This window comes from Anopheles cruzii, chromosome 2 (genome assembly GCF_943734635.1).
Source record: "Anopheles cruzii chromosome 2, idAnoCruzAS_RS32_06, whole genome shotgun sequence".
Taxonomy (NCBI): Eukaryota; Metazoa; Arthropoda; class Insecta; order Diptera; family Culicidae; genus Anopheles; species Anopheles cruzii.
The window spans coordinates 692,260-713,250 of NC_069144.1; positions in this window are offsets into that span (position 1 = coordinate 692,260).

Below are 20,991 nucleotides of genomic sequence, written 5' to 3' on the forward strand. Positions count from 1 at the left end.
CATGTTCCTTAATATTGCTGCAATTGCCACAGCTGACCAGACCAAACCCGAGAGACCCGAAATGCGATAAAAACCCCCGACCAGACTGCAAACCCCATTAACGCACCTGTTCAAACTCTAATCAAATACATTACACGCGGCGGCGGCGCAGTGGCTCTGTGGTCAGTGCTTTAAAATTTAGTGCACCTAAATCCTGCGCCGGTGACCGCCGGCAATAACAGCTAACCCACAAAAACCGCGACCATGTCCAGCAAGCGGCGCCTGAGGCCGAACCCTGCCCAGGATAGACTAGAATTCCGGTGCCTGGCGCCAACCCGCGTGCGTGTGCATATGCTTCTCGCGTGGTTTGGCTTGATCCGCGCGCGCGCACACAAACACGCGTTGCGTACACACTATTTATTGTTATTATTTTTATTGCAACAAATTAATAATCACACAGAGGCGCCCCGGTGCACCCGGAGTCGGTGGTGCAGCCGACGACCTAATTAAAAATGCGGGCGCGACGTTGACGGTGCACCCTGACTGTGGAAAAGTGGCGTCGAAAGTGCCATTAATAAACCGTCGATGCGCTGGAACACAGCCTGGAACTCCAGTCTTTGCTTTCGGTGGTTACAGTGCCGATCGCATCATTCGCTGCGCCGATAACTGGCCGAAGAAGTGATTGAAAAACCTAGAACTAAGGTAAGAACTAAGACAGCGGACAGCCAGAGGTCTACCTCAAACATTGAACCTCTCATTGGAACTGTTCGATCCCGGATCCCGGTCTCCACCATTAGCACACCCTCCGATCGGATTCGAACCAATTCCAATAATCCGGAACAGGAATGCACACGACCCCGCCACAGCCCGGTGCTCGGGTGTGAGAAAATTATGACCCAGCCGTATGTCTCTGTCGCTGGCGCCGGACGCCAAAAACCGAAACGCCGACCACACCGTAACTGCTGCGGCCATCCACCGCACCACCCAGCCGGGCTTCGTCGCCCGGAAAGTTGGCACACACCATCACTCAATGAACGGCCAGCCGGCCAGCCGGCCGGTCGGCCGCGCCCGAACCGATTACAACATACTGGAATGCTATTAATATATGGCCCATGCTGCGGTTTACAGACGACCACCCGACCGCCAACACATCGACCGTGAGGGCCGCTCCGGTTCCGGTGCGAGACATCATTACCATCCCGAGCCCGAAAACATGCTACCCGCATCCGCCGCTCACCGGACGCGGCGGCCACGTGTGCGAAATGTGTGACCAATGATTAATAGCGGCCAGTGGGCTCGCTCCAGCACCGTCCGGGTCTTGGAAGGTCGACCGGTCGGAAGTTCCGGGATCTGCGCCTCGATTCGATTGTCGATTGTCGGCCCATCCGGATCAGACCGGAAGTAGAAGCTCTACTCTACGGTTGATATCTACCGAAAGTGTCCTCAATCATTAATCCCTCAATTACCAGCGGGGTCTTAGCGCATTCCCGGCGGGGATCGCATCCACTGGCGTCGACACTGGCTCTCAACTGTCACCCTCTAAGCCCGTTCGTTAGTGCACCTGTCAACGCCACACAGCACCACGCCACCAGGCGCGCTTTTGGCAATGGCCGCCGCCGGAAGCAGCAGCTGCCAACCGCACACCCAGGATCTCTCTTTTGCACCGGTGTTTCGCCACACCATTTACCGATCAGATCCCATTAGGGGTAAGTACAGCGAAAGCTCGTTAGCTCACCGTTTCGCTCCTTCTCCGTAAGCCGCGGCGCCGGCCGGTCGAAAAGGACACCTTCGCTGGGCTTAAATACCGGTCGCATTCTGCTCTTTTCACGACTCCCGAGTTGCCGAGTTCTAGTAACGCTTCAAAACTCAATTTTCTCTCCGAGCCAAGGGGCCAAGTCCAGCCGGGACCGGGTCTTGGTGGCCCCGGTGGCCGACCTAAACCCCTTTTGCGAGATTGTGTGCAAAACTTTCACTTACCAACACACGCCACAGAACGGCGCACCACAGAACCGCCTTCTGCATGGGGGGGTTACCCCGGGCAACCACCAGCATGCCCCGCCAGTATCAGGTGGCCCCGCTGGGGAACGGAAAAACAAAAATCTCCAATTCCATTAACAATTTTTTAGTGGTCACAGGTGTCTCGAACACACAGTGCAGCTGCTGCTGCTGCCGTTCGTTCCCCGCCGTGGCCACGCCACTTTTCCTAACACTTTTCCCGCCCCGAGGCCACCCCACAGCCCACCTGTCCCCGTTGTGTGTGTGGTTCGAAGTTTCCCACCGCGGCACACCTTGCACCGGCATCATCGACCAAACGACCACGAGACCCCGAGACGGGCCACAACCCGCATTTTACAGCGGTACCACCCCTCTCTCTCTCTCTCTCTCTCTGTCGCTCGTCCTGCATGATGGTGGCCGCCGGGTTTCCGTCCGCCAGCGTCAGTCTGGAAATAGAACATCCCACGTCTTGAACACGACGACGCCCGCAGAGAGTCTCGAGGCCCGTGGGACCCCACACGGCTGATGGTTGGTGTCGGCTCCGTTTCGGCTGGAAAACTGTTACTTCCGGACCGGAATCGAAGTCCGAGGCTAGACGACCGACCGATGCCTGCTTCTTTTGCGATGCGGTTCCGGCCACCGGGAAGCATCGTGCGGAGGCGAAAGCCCACGCCAGGTCGGGTCGCGGATGGCCGGATGGCTGACCAGTCTGAGGTGGGAGGTGACAGACATCGTGGCAAAATGAGCGCCTCCGGAGCGAGAAGATCTCACTCTTCCGGTTGCGGGGAAACCAGAGCACCCGGGCTGTATGAAGTTCAATAAGTCGCGCAGTGTGTGGATGACTCTAACATTTTCAAAGACTTCTCAAGTCTTGCATTGAACAATTGTTTCCGTGGTTTATCATTGTTCAAACAATTGTCAAAAGCGTATAAATCGGTTGACGGGTCTTGTCAAAATGACAGCTTCTTAAATTTCATGTTCCAAATGGAGCTAGGACTCGAATAAAACTTTAAACGAGCCTATAAACCCATAGAAAATAAATTAGGAATGCATCTTCTTAGTTTCAAACAATGACAATACGAACACGTCGATTTCGATGCAATTTCTTATCGAATATAAACGCGCTCAAGAACTTAATAGAAATTTTGTGAAAGCCAATAAACTTATTAAGTTACAGAAACAACTAACTAAAATGTTGATGATGTTTCAACCTACGATAGTTGGTCGTACAGTGGATGGCGAATAGAAGTTTAGCTCCTGATCTAGTAGACTGGTAAGTAATCGTAATGATGTAATCTAGTAGACTGGTGCGGCCATTTGTGGCCATATGTCAATTTGAGCACTGCGAAAGCAAGTTTAGTTTAAGTTGGAAGCTTGAAGTTTTCAGTTTTTCACACCAATTTTCGTTCGGTTTGCTCGGTAGTAAAGCAACTAGAGAACATTTATTTTATTTTTGAGCAATCACGCAAAATCTCGTTATATTTTTTATATGTTTTAATATTCAAAATGCAAAATTAGTGATGAGAATCGCAGGGTGAACAATTCACAACTAGTCAAGTTAAAATAGTCAAGATGTATGAAAATGAAGGTCAGTGAATGAACCTACGATAATAAGTTGTATGTTAAAATGGATAAATTTCTACATTATAATCGAAGTAAAAGACGGAAGAAGTGATTGAAGCATTCAAATGAAAGTTGCCAGATGTGTCGGAATCCTTCCAAACTGTGTATCGAAGTTCCTTTGGCCTCCTCAGACCCCAACAGCAGCGCCGTCCAAACGGCTGACATCCAAATGACAGCATGTGCAGCTCATTATTGACATTATTACCGAGCAATCTCGAGGCCCAGCTGAATGCCGACATCCCAATTGGTGTGTCCTTTTCATCACTTCGCCGCGCACTCCACTCCGTGTCTCTATTTGTGTTTTATTAAATCACAGGCCTCCTCCTATTATGGCATGCCAACTGTGCGCCGTTCCCTTGCGGAGGATCTACTACTTTGGTGTGTGCACATTGCGCTGCACCGCACTGCAATCGTTCTCCACCCGGACTGTGGCGCACCATGTGGATAAACTCTCACGCCACGGTCACGGCGGCATGGGTCTTGTAAGATGCACCACCGAGACCGAGGAGGCCTGCAGCAAGGGAAGACGACACACTCGGTTCGGTTCGTCCTTTTTTCACCCAGAGCGCCTGTAGCTCTCTCCCGCAGGACACGAATGGAAACCGGTCGCAAATTGGATGCCGGAGAGTTACTGAGGAGCGTGAAAGTGAGCGTGAAATCGAACATGTGTAGCATAATTTGGGGAGTACCCGCCGCCCATGTGTTCTTGCCCCCAGCTTTAATGTCCTTTTCGCTTTTAATGTCCTTTTGTGGGAACACAACCCGTGCACCAGATTGTCAATAAATTATCCTCTTTCTTTTTTCTACTCTCACCACAGCCCCGAAACAGCCGTTGGTGAACGGAATGACGGAATTCGTGGATTGTTGGGGCCTAATGCTCGCCACTTTTGACAACATAATAAGAGCACCCTCCCCGCGGGGCGTGACATTCCTCCTTCGGCCAAGAAAGCGGAACCAGAAGCGCCGTGATTCGATCGAATCGATCAGGACATTATCGATCTCTCCGCCTCCGGTGGGCAAGGAGGAGACCGTGTGTAAAGGGTGGCCACAGCCGGTGTTGCCGGTGCCTGCTGCCCCGGCCCGGCCCGGGGCCGGACCAGATTGAAATAATGGCCACAATTACGGCCATTAATGGCCACCGGCGGTCCGATTTGATGAGCCCCAAAAGCGTGCGCGTTCGTTCCCGGGGCCGTGGCGCGCGCGCCCTCCGAAACGATGTTTACCCAAAATTGTTATTTACAATGTGGTGGCCACCGCGCGTCCGGCGCCGGGGCGTGCGGTAAATCCTCCTGCCTGTGTGCCCTCACCGTCTTTGCCGCGCCGCGCCATTGCGAACATTTCCATGCGGAAACACAGTCCGGGTCCGGCTGGGCCCATTCCCACAGTCATTAAACTGGCAGCAGACAAACAGCAACCAACACACAGGCACACGAGAAGGGCGCACACATAGACCCCCGGTGGCCCCCAATGGGAGTGGGACGTTGTCTAGGATCAGGGTTTTGCTTCATCAAACCTAAATAAACTGAAGAAACCTTTTTTTATGTGTTTCCTTTATAATTTCCATATTTAAACAATAATTTTGTGCTCTTCTAATAACTCATTATTCTATTCAATCTCTGGTTTAGTTACTCTTTTCTGCTTTCTGTCCAAATTAAGTTTTAGGACCTCTTTCAATACACCTCTAAAGAACTAGCATTTGGATCATTCGACATTTCAAATACAGGGTGGTCTAGTCCGGACTCTTTTTTCCAGTTGGTTATAAAACAAAAACGGCTTAATATTTTTCGATGCTTGAAGTTTCATTTGAAAGGTTGATTCTTAAATGTTTTTATGTAAAACCATTTTGGTCAAACGTTCACGACAATTTTCTTGGCAGTAACTCTTTTGGTCGACCTTTTCTGAGTACATTTTCGATTGTGTCGACAATGGCAACTTGAATTAGTCTCTTGAGTTTGTCAATAGTTGCTGGTTTGTTCGCATAACATAAATAGCATAAAACGTCCCATTTCGTCCACTTCTCATTTCGTCCAATTTCGTCTTAAACGTCAAGTAATTGGAAGGTCAAAAGAAGAGCACCAAATGGGCCACCCTGTATTAATAGTCGAAACGAATCGAATGTCGGAGAAGAGGGTGAGATTTCGAAGGCCTCCTCCTCCGGAGTACCTCGTTCGACAAACCGTTACCATGAACATATCAATAGGGCCACCACCGGGCAAGTTTGCCCAGGCAACCTGCGCGAAGTCTGGTGGACAATTAGACAAACATTGCCACGACTAATGGGTCCTCGTCGGTGCAGCACCGTGCACCGTCTCCGACAACAAACGGGCCATCCGGGCATCTTCGACTCTTATGCCGGACATACAAGACCCCGCTTCTCCATCCCGCGAACACTCCGGCACGGAACCGAGACCTGCGCGTGCAGCATTCCCGCATAATTATCAATGCATACGCAGTGTGGATGTCGGTGGGGGCCTCCGCCCTGCCGCTGGCCACCCCGTCCCAAAAAAGGGGGCCCAGTTTGGGCGCGGCCGCCAGCATTATCTGGCCAATTGTTGGGTTGGCAGTCTGTGTTTTTTTTTTTGGCCGGTGAAGCTTGTGTTGTTCGCCCTCGACACAACAGCACGGAGTCGGATGCTGATGCTATTCCTGCTGATTCGCCGAAACTCCTGCGGGCACCCGAGAAGCTCAGGAGGAGGAACATGCCAAGGAGCAGTCGCTCCGGCAAAAAGGTACCAGACAAGGCGCTTCCAGACCGGGCACCGGGGATATGCTGACTACGCCTGTTATCGGCAGTTCGCGCTGGTTGGGCGAGAAAATGCGGGAGTAAATCAAAGAACACAGTCCGGGTTCCGGAAAGAGCTAGCTGGAAGCGGTGGTCCTTGCCGTGCAGCGACCGGGCAACAATCGCCGCCCAAAGGAGTCTCCGGAGCCGAATCCGTATTTTTGGGTCCCCCATGTGGCTCCAAGAACCGGGCAAACCCGAGGACGACGGTCGCTATCCGGCGGATCCGGCCCGGCTCGCTATCGACACATTTTCAAGATACAGCCCGCAGCCGGCCAGTCTGTTGACGATCCCAGCGCTAAAGGTTTGCGTTTGTTTTAAGCCACCACGCAGCAGCAACCCACGTCCCACGTCCACGACGCGCCCGACGACTTATGCTCCGAATCCGGTGGTCCGCCGTTCCAAGCACATGTTCGGCCCTTGGCACGACGACTGCTTGCTGTCTTGCTCCGGGAGTCGCAGCAGGACCCTGTGTTTGTGTTTCTCTCGTACGGCGCGCTGTTGTCCAACGTTGACGTCGTCGTTAGCATCGTGTCCCGGAGAGCCGGGGTCCACGCAGCTCGGACGTTCCAATTTTTGGCAAGAAGCGGGGCTGGCGCGGCTTCTTCGACAACGCTCAGGGTAAGGAAACATCGGCCAACTCGGGCTTGGGTTCGGCATATTGCAGCAGGCCCGCCCGTTTTGGTCCGTCTCCCTGGGCGGATCGTCGTGCGTACCTCGTTCTCGTCACAAAAATGGGCCCGTTGTTGTTTCTTCCGGTTGCGTAGGCCTCAGCCACATCGTGGCCTTCCGGTTTGGAGGTTTTCCGGCTCCAAACTGGTTTGGCTGGACCAACATCGGTGAGTTTTCTTTGGGGGTTGGCGAGAAAAACAGAGGACATGTCGTCGCCGCTGAAGACCACAGATCACCAAGAAGCCCTAAACGTTCAGATATGTTTCTGTCTCTGCCAACGGAGTAGGGCTGGGATCTGCATTTGGACAAAACCCTCCTTTTTGTAGCTGAAGGGGACGGTCGGCAGTCCTCATAATTTGAATAAATGGTTTCATCAAACCAATTTGCATCCTTTTCTCAGGTTAGGACATGAACTTTTTGACGACTAAATTCAGCAAAGTTGTATCAGTTCATCAATTTACAATTATTTTAACTTATTTGACTGTTTAATAGAATGTTATCTGTTGCAAAAGACAGCAAAATGTTGGTTTAAGAACAATAAATCTAATAAAATATTTCAAAAGCTTCCAAAAACCCACATTTCTTCGAGCGGAAATATCGCATTAGCGGTTTATTGTGCAATTGGAGTACATCTTTTGAATATTCCGATGCTTTCTTGAACTTGTTTCAATCGAGCGCACTTCAAGACAAAGTAAGAACGGAATAATTGCACGGTGCCCGAAAACTAGCGCGGAGCGCGTGTTGCCGGCTTGGTACGCAGCTGGAACATGGGCAAACCGGACGGGAACGGTTTGAACGCAGCTGGGCCGAGCAGCTGACACGTGCAGTTGGTCCGTGTGCAGCTGGCGTTAGTTGAATCGGGCTTTGTGTTGGGCCGTTTACTCAAAACTCGAAGCAAATGACTCATCAAGACACTTTTAGAAGTGTTGAAAGCAGTCAAAGCTGATACTTTGACACGGTTTCGGCTGTCGGTAAAAGATTGGCCACAGAATAGATGAGAAATCTCCGATTATGAGTAGCATGAAATTACTTAAACGACGTGAACAACGCCGAAATCAAGTTCAGGACAGATGCAAGCAAAAACAAATCCGGACATCAACGTGCACCCGCCGACCAGCCTCCGTCGTAAATTATGTAAGACGTCGTTCGACCTTCGCGCATCACACTTTCTTCCGTCGCCGTCGGCCAGCAGCAGTTCCCGCTCTGAATCAACAAATTAGCGCGCTGGATCGCGGCGGGCGCGCCTTACAAAACGGTCCGATCTTCATCCTCAATCAACATAATTCAATCAGCAATTTGTCGAAAAATCCGCCGCCAGACTAATGGCCAACCACCACCCTCCTTTATCGTCTCGTGTGTGTCCGTGTGTGTGCGGCAGGGTGGTGTTTTTGCTACACGCCATAAAAGCCCAAACAAAAACAACATTAGCCCGGGCGAGTGAGCGAATCCACACAGCGGACAGTGAAAGGAAAAAGGCAGCTGCCACATGGCATCGCCGGGAAATGCGATTGGCAGCAACACATGTGCGCTGTGTGCGCGGGAAAACACAGAACGGGACACCGAGAAATGCAAGTTTTCCGCGCCAGGCCGGGACGCGCGGTGTGTCGCGAGATGTTGCCACTGCCGGCGTCTGACAAGCTTCTGGCACCGGCAGCGACAGCATCGTAAGGTGCGCATAAGGTGCTCATTAAGCTGCACTTGGGACACGAAAATGTACACGTTTTGCCCCTCGTCGTCGGTTCAAGAGGGTCCAAAAGACAAGCTATTGACCAAACTGGTGTTTCGGGAACTATTTAGTTTAGATATAGAAGCCGATACTTTTGCATCCTTTTACTTGTATTAGGTCTAGGTGTTAATTCGTGCGGTTTTTATTCAATATTTGTAACCTAATTACAACAACATAACGTATAACTAACTTATTGAAAGTATTGCCCGTCGTTAGCGACGACTTTCTCCCATCTTTCGGGTAATTCTTCGATTCCGTGTCGATAGAAATTCTTATCCTTATCAGCGATCCAGTCAGAGACTCATTTTTCTATACCTTCAAAAGTAGTGAACCGCTGTGCTGCCAAATCGTTGCTCATGCAACGGAACAGATAGTAGTCCGAAGGAGCAACATCTGGTGAATACAGCGGGGGGTTAATAGTTCCCATCCGAAATTTTCGAGATAGGTTTTGACCGGTTTTGCGATGTGGGGTCGAGTTTTGTCTTTTTGAAAAATCAGCTTATCATGTCTTTTATCCCATTTCCGTCGTTTTATGGCCAAAGCTTTACTTCAAATGCATTAATTGTGGTTTATGGGGTTATCCTTCAACAATTTAATAAGGTTTTAAAAGCTCAAAGTATACCACACCTTTCATATCCCACCATATGCACAGCATAACCTTTGCGCAAGGAATATTTTGCTTTAGTTGCGGTGACCCTGGTTCACCAAGCTGTATCCAGGGTTTTTTGCGTTCAGGATTCTTGTAATAACTCCCCTTATCATCACCAGTGACGATTCGGTACAAGAACCCCTTTTGCTGCCGTGCAAGCAGTAATGTAAAAGTACTCCCCGCAAAAGTACTCTACAAGGAACAAAACTTGACATGTTTAAATGTTTATAAAAGGTGTTGTTTACACCTTAGCAAAAAAACCTATACTGCGTTAGATGCGTAAGGACAGTAGCTGTCAAACACATATTTCATTTCAAAAATATTCGTTATACTTAGTGAGCAGTGCCATGTATTGTAAACCGCACGAATTAACACCTAGACCTAATACTTTTAATTAATTTACGGTGAAAGAACAAGCGAACAATTTTATGGAAAAATATCAAAACTCAACTAGTTATGGAGATCAAACCGTATTATGCATTTATGTTATTTTCCTTTCTTTAAACATTAATTTTTTCCAGGCTTTAATTAAATAAGATATCATTTTTATTTTATTTTACACAACGTTTCCAAATTTCAATAAATGTTTTAAGTCCCTTATTAATTTGATGTGCAGTGTATTTGAGGACTCTGATCATTATTTTTCTTGCATCCAGTAATTTAAACGGGTTTCTAGTTTCAGCACGTGTTGGTCAAATCGAACGCCAACAATGCGCTTATCTTCCACAAACCATGCGCCACACGGGCCGGACCGGAACACCAAGTTCAGACCAGACAGACTGACCAGAGAGGACCGCGGCGGCGGCGGCGAAGGAAAGAAAAGTTCACAACAAGGGTCAGACAGCCGGCACCAGACGGCAACGCAGGAACGCGACGAAGAAAGCGGGAAAGAATCCCCATCCCCCGGGCCAACAAGTCAGGCATGTGCTCCGGGCGGGAAAGGACATAAAACGAGTGGAGCGCAGACACCTTCGAAACAGCTGAACGAAACGGTGCGAAACGATGCGCCCCAACACCACACACAGCGCCAGCAGACACTTCCGGGGCAGCCCACCCGGGAACATATGATCACATAAATTGCCGGGCCTCTGCCACCGCGGGACAGGTGTAGCGAAAGAAGACCCGGCGCGTCAGAAGATGTCTCAGCTGCGACCTATGTGTTTCATGCTTCGACAGTTTCAGAATGCGTTTCAAGACCGCTTCCCGTGCGTTCCGTCGGTCACAGTTTCAATTGGTAATAAGGAAGCAAACGGTGGACACAGTGACCCAAATACAAGACGCGGACGGGCGCCTCGAATGCACCAACAAAACCGCGCCCGTGTTTATTTTCGGTCGCGTGACGCACCGGCCCCCCGATGGGACATCCCTCTTGATCTGCGAAGAAATGTGGCAAGTCATAATGGACCTCGGGGCCGGCCGAACCCGGGCACAAAACCTGTAGGCAATAAAACCTGCTGCAGAACTCCAAGAAGTCCGTGTCCGTGTGCCACGTCGATAGTTTCTGGCCACCGAACGCATCAATCGCAGGAGGGCCCCGGCCGGCCGGCGATGCACCCCGTCGCCAAGCGATTGATTTATGGCCACCTAATCCGGTGACAGATGGGGCCAACGCCGGGAACATCTCTGGCCCGCGGGCCGGAGTAATTGGTTTTCTGTGGGTTTTCTAATTTGAGAACGCCATGCACTCTTACCTTTCACTCGGTTCGTCGTGGCGGTTCGTCCGATTTTCCTTCCAATTTGAGATGAGGCCGGCTTCGGATTTGGGATCGAACTCACGGAAGGATCCGGCGGCAAGATTTGATAACGGTGATAGTGTGCGTACACGATGCGAAGCAAAACACACGAGACGCGACGCGCGGAACAGCTGATCGAAAGCACCAAACACCAGCACCACCACCAGCACCACTACATGTTCTGCTTAGCGCCAAAATCACCAACACACAAACACCGGGGCAGCTGGAAGCTGGAGCGGACACACAAGCCACGCGGTATCAAGGTTTCTTCGACGGCGATTGGTTACGCCATTACGGCCGAGATTAATGCAATGTTTTCACACCTTTTCTTCACGGAACGGTTCTCACTTTTGCGTGCGTAACCAATGCGCGGCAACCTTCCCGAAGAACATCTGCCGCCCGGAGAACCACACTCACACACAGACACTTGAAGCCGGTTTTGCTACGGGACAACAGAGAATGTAACGCACAAACAGCCAAAAATATGGAACTTCAACTTTGAGTCTGAATCTCTTTTATCTTATCTGCGTTCAGCGATGATGCGTTGCAATGCGGAACAGCCAAAAATATGGAAATTCAACTTTGAAGCTGAAAATGTCTGAATCTTCGCAACAAAAATTTCCTCGCGCGATGCAGACCACTCTCGAAGCTCAAAAACACCGTCCTTCCGTTTTGCCGTTTGAAATTGAACTCGTGAAAGTGCAAACCGTTCTTTAACCGGGACCGGAAAACACGTAAATTCGCTCACGCGCGCGCACGCGTGCGAATCCGGCGAAGGTTGGAAATTTTGTGAGAGAAAATTCTCACTGGCGTTTCTCTGAGAATCCCAACCGTGTTGAACCAAACGTTGAAACTTCGAACCTGACTTTCAAACCTGACGAAAACACCCGATTCAACCTAACGTGACTAACGGGAAAGAGATAGCATGTGACGCTAGCGAGCGAGATAGCAGACTCGCGAACACCCGAAGTGAGTATGGTGAGATTCTTCTCACTTCGTTCTCACTTGTTTCTCATTTCCCAGCTGTTTCCAGCTTCACGTGCATCATTTTTTTTTTCTTTACTCCATTGCATATTTCCACAAATACCACGTTGGAATATTGCAATCCGGATTCCACAGCGAAAACGGGGGTGTTTTGCCCCCTCACGAATCAAACACACCCCTTTCGAGCGGCTTACGAAGTAAAATTGCAAACTTCGTCTTCGCGAAATGTCCTTTTATCTCTTCCTTTCTCGCATTTGTTCTCCAAGGGGTCGCCAAATACAAGAAGGGTGAAAGCCAGGCCAAGAATTGGCGTGGGAAAGAAACATGCAGGTTGATGATGATGATGGTGATGATGGCTGAACGATTATGTTTTCGGGTGCGGGTTGTCTGACGATTAAACGTCGGGCCAACGGTTGTTGCGGTGTGTGTCCGTGTGTGTGCGTGCATACTAACGATTGTGATAAATATGATGTTATTCGTTTCATTTCATTTCGCTTTCACATTTCCACACTTTCCCGCACCGACGGCGCGGGCAGCATAAAAATGTTTTGCGGCATAAGTTGTCGCCTGCATTCGGGTGGGTTGGCACTGGCCCCGGGATTCGGGATTTACACCGCGAATCTGTTGAATGCAGCATGCAGCTTTGCAAAATGGGTGAGACCGGCGACATGTGGCCGGGGTTTATCCGGGGTTTGGTGACCCTGTGTTTTCATGAACTTTCAATTACAGATTAATCAGGTGCACGCATTTCCACTGCGAATTTCCACTGCGTTTTTGCCGACAATGTTTAAATTGATTATTGAACATTTAACACACTGAGGTGTATTGCGAGTGAGTGTTAAATAATTCAATTTCCCACTTGTGTTGAACGTTCGAATAATTTCTAACGTTGGCTTAAACTAACAAATCATATTACTTTAAATAAAATATTATTTCTCAGTTTTATAGATTCAAGAAATCTAGTTTAAATTAAAGTACAAATATATTCAAAGAATAGTATGATTACAACCAGCATTACATGTCAAAACCAAACTACCCACTAAACATTATGCCACAAACTAAACCTTCAAAGACACCTTCCCCAACAGCAAGTGGCTTGTAAATGTTTCGGCAACGATGGCCAGTGTTCCGTTTGGGATCTGTGCGGCCACAACCGTGCACAGTTGCACAGACCTCACGTCAATCAATCGTAATACAATCCTTGCCGGCCTTAACGAATCAAAAAACTTGATGCCATCCTGCCGGGACACAGGAGGGTGTCCTGCCGGGCTGTCCACCCGCTCGGCCGCCAAAGGTCTTCCGAATCGTTCCCTTCCCCTCGGTATGTTGCGAAATATTCCCACGGAACTTTTGGGCCGGTCCGTTCGTCCGTTGCCAATAAAACTTCTCGCGCGCCAAGCTGTTGCCACACTTGCCCCGGACGGGCTCCGATTCGTGCATGTGTTGGTGTGTGTGTGCGGGTGTGGGTGTAGGTGGGAGGATGAGGTACCCTCTCTCTTCCCTCTCTGCCTGTCTGTTGTTTCATTAGAATTCTTATCTACAAAACACACCCAACGCCACATGCTGCCACGGGCACCATTTGGTCGCCCCGGAGTGGCGGTGCCTGTGGCCTGGGTTTAGAGCCGAGATTAACGGGGCGGCGGCGTGGGTGGCTGCCCCGGCCTCCCCCCGTCGCATTGCCAGAATCTATGCGCTGCCAACACGATATGGGTGCCGACTGTTGATTTGCATGTGTACTATTTCCCACCACACCCAAACCGGCCGGCGTGTGGTTTTCGGGGAAAATCGGAAGGGAAAAAAACGGAAACTTTGCGCTCCCCGAATCGCCTGCTGGCGTGTACGGATTGGGTTGGTTTGCGTAATGCTGAATTTTTTATATGTCCGCAGGTGAGCCACCGAGACAGTTGTAATAATCCAAAATATTTGTCGTTTTGGGGAAAATATCAATGAACGCGGCGCGCAAGGCAAACAGTCGAACGATAATGAACGAACGTAGCTTAAGTGCGACTGGTTGGTGCGTGATTTTCACGGGTACAGCTTCACCCATCCGGTTGATCAATCAAGTAATGGCCAAATCAGATGAAGAATAGTTTACAGAGTAATTAATTGTCAAAGGGGCTTCTTACTTCCCCAGTCGTCTTTCAATTTCCAGAACACGCTTTCCTTTGACTGAACTGGACATGATAGTCACGTCACCATTTACGTCACAGACCATCTACGTCATGATGGTTATTTTTGAAAAGAACAAAACACCTGAAACACCCATCTGTTATGTATCGTTCCACGGTACCCCTGTTCCCAACTGCACCAAAACAGGCCAAAATGGTGCCACACCCTAAGCAAGGAGCGGACTCTAAACGGAACCGAAAACGTATCCCTATCACCTGCCCGCCGGTGAACGCAAGACATTCTGTGGCTTCAGCTGGTCAGCGGGCTACGAACAGAGCCTGCCCGGAAGTTGCACCTGTGCAATTTGCTTCAGCGCCACGTGCCACGCGTTTTTTACATTTTTAATTTCATGTTGAAGCCACTCAATTGAGTTGAGGAAAATGACATCAAATTGGCGATGGAATCAGCTAGGGCTATTTGAAATCACTGTTGCATCTGAACCTATCCGAAGCCAGGAGTCTTGCAACGGTACAAACGAACGAAGCGCGTCCAGCAAACGCACCCGGGAACCGTCTGCTGACGATCCGTTCTCGAGCGTCTCGGAGCCGGCTTTTATGAAAATATATTTTCAGCGAAAATAACATCTGCGTTACATCTGTTGGCTTTATAAATAATATCGACCCGCGCATGGGAGGCCTGGCTGCGGCCGGCGGAAAGCGGACTCACGCATGACCAGCCGCATCCACGCGGATGTTGCGCTTCCCCCTTTCGACTCCGCTCCGGTGCTCTGGACAAGTGTTCCGACCGCCGCGGCGTGGTTCCCCAGAAAATGGTGCCGCTGATGGACTGGCACATAGATAACAAGCCGCGGACGGAACGGCAAACGGCATACGGAAGAGCCGACGCTCGCCGACAAATCAGCAGGATGTGATTAACGCAATTATTTAGAACGCCTTCGGTGATTTCAGTTGAGGCCGGGTTTTCCGGCCGGGCAAAGTCACCAGAACAAAGTCAGCCTCCGTACTTGAAGTGGTATGTGAAACTATATTAAAACTACAAATAAATACGTAATAATTATTTAACATTGCGTTCCACATTTTCTCTGAACGACTCCCAGCACCATTGGTTTATCTGAAATTCGAACGAAGCTCGTGTTTACGCTTACTGGACCTCTTATTGATTTTCAGGCTCAAAACAAATGCCACGGAGAATGAACAAATCATGTTCCACCCTCACTGGATGATTTAACGAAGCATAATTAATTGGCCAGTTGATTTGCGTGCGCCAGCTCCGATTGACGGTTGATTTAATCGATGTTCTTCTCAGCCCATCAGTCTTCGCGGAACACTCTCGGTTGCGAATGAAATCGTCGGCTTTCCGGTGACTCACACTTTGACTGATTGCCAAGGGCCGCCAAATTTCGTGTGCACAACGGGTTGAGGAAGGTCGTCCGTAGTTTCGGCCCGGCATCCACCAATTTTAGAATGTGATAAAATATGCATTTAATTGGCCGCGTGATGCGTAAGGTCATTGGTTCGGTTATGCTGTGGAAGCGAAGAAAGCCGAGCGAAAAGAAAACAACGAAAACGCACACCAACGCACAACATGCCATCTTCGGAGTGACCGGTGCGCGTGTTTGCTGTCTCTGTTCCGCACGAAGGAGCCACAGCTGCCGGGGTGTGTGTGGTGCGAACAGCTGCGGCCATGTGGAAGCCTTCTTGGTTTCCCTTTTTCTGGGATGTGTCGGACCAGATGCTTCCGCCGTACGAGAGGGTGCAGCATTTATGCTTGCACCTTGCGACCCCGTGTGCGTGTGTGTAGGTGCCTGGTGCTCGGAATGATGGCCGAACCCCGTTAATCGCATTGCAGCCAAGAATTAGATGAAATTGTAAAAATATGCAACTATTTGATTCAAGAATGCCTTACGCTGAGAATCGCTAAAGCAGTCTGGAGTATGCGGCTTCAGTACAAACGGCGGATGTCCTCATCGAGCGATCCAATATTAGCATGTCTTCACACATCATAAAACAGATCGCAAAATGATGGTGCACGTCGTCAGGCGGAGCGATGACGGCGTGTCAGAAGACATTTGGGCCCGCAATTCCATATAGTGCAGGAGGGTCGTAAAAGAGACCTTCTCGACGCTGCAACTGCACGCTGCAGGGAAATTACGATCCAAAAACAGAGCGTCTCGCATTGCACGACATCTTTACGCGAGGACAACGATGATATACGGACACTAGAGGTAAACGTACGCAACAACCAGAAAATAGAATCGGCAACGATCAGCTTCCGGTACTGAATTCGCAATAAATAGCACGATACTCACGAGAAATATCATACACGGGTTGGCAGCATGCATACTGTAATGAGTCCGTTCCTGGAATAATATAACGGAGTAATAATCAAAACTATTTAAATCATGCCTTAAGGAACTTTTGAAGCCAAGAAAACAGAAAAATAATAGCGAAGTACAATCGCTTATTAATGAGAGCCGAAAAGCGTGTCGTTGATTAAACCGATTAATTGATCCATCCAGGAACCCAAAAGCATTCCCAGTACGTCCTAGACAACCGATTGAGTAATTTGACAATTCCTAGAAAGTCGATGAGTTGGTGCCGGTGGCATTAATTACGGATTATTAGGATCTCCATGGAATATGCAATGTAAGGTATTTTAGTGTTACCTTGTTACAGTTCTAGGAAAGCTGTCTGCTGATCATTTGCTGCTGCTCCTTATGCTTTACAACATAAAAATCCTACATAAAAATCGAAACATAAACTTTGGGCAGGTGTTTCACTAATGGATCATTCAGTTTCGATGTTTGAATCAAACATAACTTGGCACAATGACCACTTCCAACGCGGCGAACCGCGGAGTTTTGCAACGCTCCTTGCGCTCGGTGGCAAACGTTCGTATTCGTTTTCCCCGAACGAGGAAACCGCCATTGCGACCGGAACCGCCATTGCTCGTCAGCAGCTTCAACGGTGCGGTGGTCGGTGACAGCATTTTCGGAAGATGAGAATGTGACATGTGTTGGGAATTACACAATTTAATATGAACAAACGAGGCGATCGGGCGCCAGCGACCGACAGCGACAACCCGTCCCGGTGTGTGTAATTATCAGAATAAATTAAAGGAAAAGTATGCAAATTTAGAACAGATTTTTGTGTAGCCCGGGCTACTTTCCCACCTCGATGGGCGCACCACGACAGCGCCACTCGACACGCCTCGGACGGGCCGGGGCCGGGCGCTGTCGTTCACAATGGGCGGTGAAAATTGGTGGAAATCGTTGCATAAATTATAACGACGACGACGACGACCGAGACCCGGCGGTTGGTCTGGTTGCAGGCCACACGGCCCAGCGGGTGCAAGTGGACGGCGTCGCGCCCTAGCCAATGGGTCAATTATTAATTAATAAATTTTACCGCACGCTGAAAAATAATTTACGCGTGCGTTCGTGTCGCCGACGGAGCTAATCGATCGATATGGGTTTGATATAAAATTTATAAAAATCGACCACCGAGCATAAAAGGATCTAGTCACCGTCGCAAAACTGTCAGTTGATAACTTGCTTTCAAACAGCGTTCCACTCAATGGCTGATCAAAAAAAGGGTGGAAAAACTAGACAAACTTTCCCAACACCCAGCAGCCAATCCATCAAGGGATCAGCCCGCGAAAACAGCGTGCCCTTTTTCCGCCTGCAAAGTGACCAAAATATAATGACAATAACCCAGCATTTATCCAAACGACCAGCAAAATTGTAAAACAACAATTGGTAAGGGAGCCAAACAAAAAATTCGGCAACATAGAAACGCAGTTCTCCTGTCGATGGTGCAGAGTGTTTCCACATGCCCAAGCATCGCTATGACGGCCACTCGGCCAGGAAAACCGGAGCTACGAAGGGGGAAAAAACGCCGGACACACACGATCCCGGCCAGTGGTGGTGGTTTTTCATAACAATCTCCTTATTTTTTCCTCCCGGTTTTTCCGGCCGGACGGCCGACCGCCGTGTGGGAAACTCGGCCCGATCGGACCAGGTGCGTTTATTTATTTTGTGTTATTTGATTTGAATTGATTTGGGGATTGGCACACGGGTGCTGGCCCGTGGTAGGCAGGCAGGGCTTTACCACGCTCTGGACTCTGGCAGCACAGTTGGCCACCGTGCCAGGGATGCAGTTCGATGGCAAGTATTTGTTACTTGAATTAATGTGAAACATTTTAGCAATTGAAAAACTAAATAAATAGTTGCGGAACTGGTAATGCAATTTGCAGCTAAAATGATATAATAGAGTGTAGTCCGCACTGTAGTTCTAAATTCATCTATTTTTGTCCTTCACAAAAATTCGGTGGCTCCCACTGTGCCGCGTTCCCGTTTAGTTATTCGCAAACGGTGGTTTACTACTGAAAGTAAAAAAAAAGAATCATTCAATCATGCGCAAGAAAAGAATAGCGACCAACCGACGACCCTGCGTGTATCCTGGCGTAATGGTTTTTCGGGTCTAGCTCTCTGTGTCTGTATTAAAAGTCGGAGCGGAGCGGAGAAAGGCACGTTTTAAGCTCCTCCGTTGGCTGTTATTTTTCTGTTTTCCGTTTCGAAACACGAAATACCTAAACATTACACATTTCACATGCGGAGCAAGTCTTGGCGGCCCGGATTGGTACCACCGGTACCGGACCAGCATACCGGCCAGCATCATCATTTCCCGGCACTCCATCAACCTCAGGTGGTGCAGGTGCGGGCGATTCCGTAATTAATCATCCCAGGAGCGGCCGCAGCGGCAGCGGTGGGTGGGATTGAAGGGGCTGTAATTAGTTTCCAGCATCCAGATCGGGGCGCTTCAAATGTATGCAAACATTCCCATCATCATCAACACCCAAACCGGGCCCGGAACATCCAGCAGCAGCATACCGCAGGGACCATGTGGAAAATCACTAGAAATCCGTTCCCGGTTCCCTGCCCCGCACGAAGCACGAAGTGGGAAAAGCGTGAAGAATATTGCGCTCCGAAGTAGCAAAAAAAAAATGGGGACCCTCACAACTTGTGTAGTTGCGGGCAGTGTTTTGTGCTGTTGTTTCACTCCAATTACAATTCCGCACTCCGCACGGTCCAAGGGTTTGATTTTATACTTTGCTAAGCTCTCGCTGCTGCCAGAACCAAACTAATAGAAAGCATCCTCGTGACCGCACCCGTGGCTGTGTGTGTGTGTATTGAGATGAGTTAATGGCTTCAAAGCTTCGGATTCGGAACTACATAAATTCGTTTATTATTTTAGACACTGCTGTCCGTTTTCGGGGCATCCGAGGGTTCCGAAAAGTTTCCGCCACCACGAACCCTTCAGATAGCTCGCTTCCTGTTCTGCCAGCCCCGGCAACTAGTAAGAGGCGCGGAGAAATTGTATTTGCTTTTAATAATATACTCATTTACAGATAATTACCAACGGGCTGTCAGCCTTCACTCGGTGGAGCCGCCGCGGGTTTGGGGCGGACACACCAAAACCAGGACCCGGCTCTTAGTTTTATATTTTCTCTCTCTCTCTCTCTCGTCAAGCCACCAATATTTAATGGAAAATTTGGTGGAAAATTCGCAGCGAAAGGGGGCTCATCCAACGGCCAACGGTCGCTTAGCCTCGCCTCGCACCGCTCTGGGTTAGGTGTGCAGTGTGGGCGTGGGTCTAATTGCCGAGGATGACAGCATAAAATACGGTCCTTGTCGGACAGCTGACGGTTACAGGATGTTTCGAATTAATAGCTTCATTTTTTGCTGTGTCTGGCGCTGGAGAATTGATCAACTTTGATCGAGTCAGTCCAAACTTGCTGACGGTTGGCGGGGGGCTCCTTCAGCCAACTTTGATTGTTTATAATTTATTCATGATCTGTTGTGCTGTGCTGTGGAACATGAATTGATGGGTAGTGATTTGCTGACGCTTCGCAGTCATTTTCGGTGAGCTTTTGGGAAACATTTTCTCTCCCCCAAAGCTGTCTGCGTTTAACTACGATTATATTGCGATTATATTTCGAATTTAACCTTTAATCAATTAACCAATTTAACCAATCGATCTCAAACCATAGCTACATACATGACACGAAAAGAATAAATCTGAACTTAACACATTTTCTGCCAAAAAAAACACATACAATTCAATTAAACAATTCATTCGCAAATTGTGAACGAATTTCCCGATTAATCAATTTACTACACACTAATTGATGTCTTTAAACGACGTAAACCACTGAACCACAGTTCTCAGGCATCTGGCACCAGCGATTGCCATCGCCCTCACGACAGTGGGGCCCTTTGAACTTCAATCATCTCGAAACCCTGTCGAGTGTCATCGAAGTACTTGCGCGCGATGAAAACCACTTCTACTTGGCTAACGCAACTGACTGGCCGTTAGTGAAAAACCACGATCCCGTACCGATGATGCTGCGCTTCCGCTGACTTTCGGTTGTTGGGCTGGGATTTCTGGGACACATCGCCCCGGTCGCCTTCCGGTGGCCCGGATATGACAGTAACAATAATAAACTCCAAGCGACATGCGAGCGTACTGTCGTCCTTGGAGCCTCGGATACACACGGAGACACACAATTCCAGCAATTGCGAACCCAAAGCCAAATCAGACTCTTCCTTTTGCACAACCCCGAATCGGGGAGAGTTGTTCCGGCAGCCCGGCGGGGGACACATTCTCGAAGATCGGTTCGTTTCGGGGGCGAGGGGAGCCCGAAGCAGGGCGGAAGC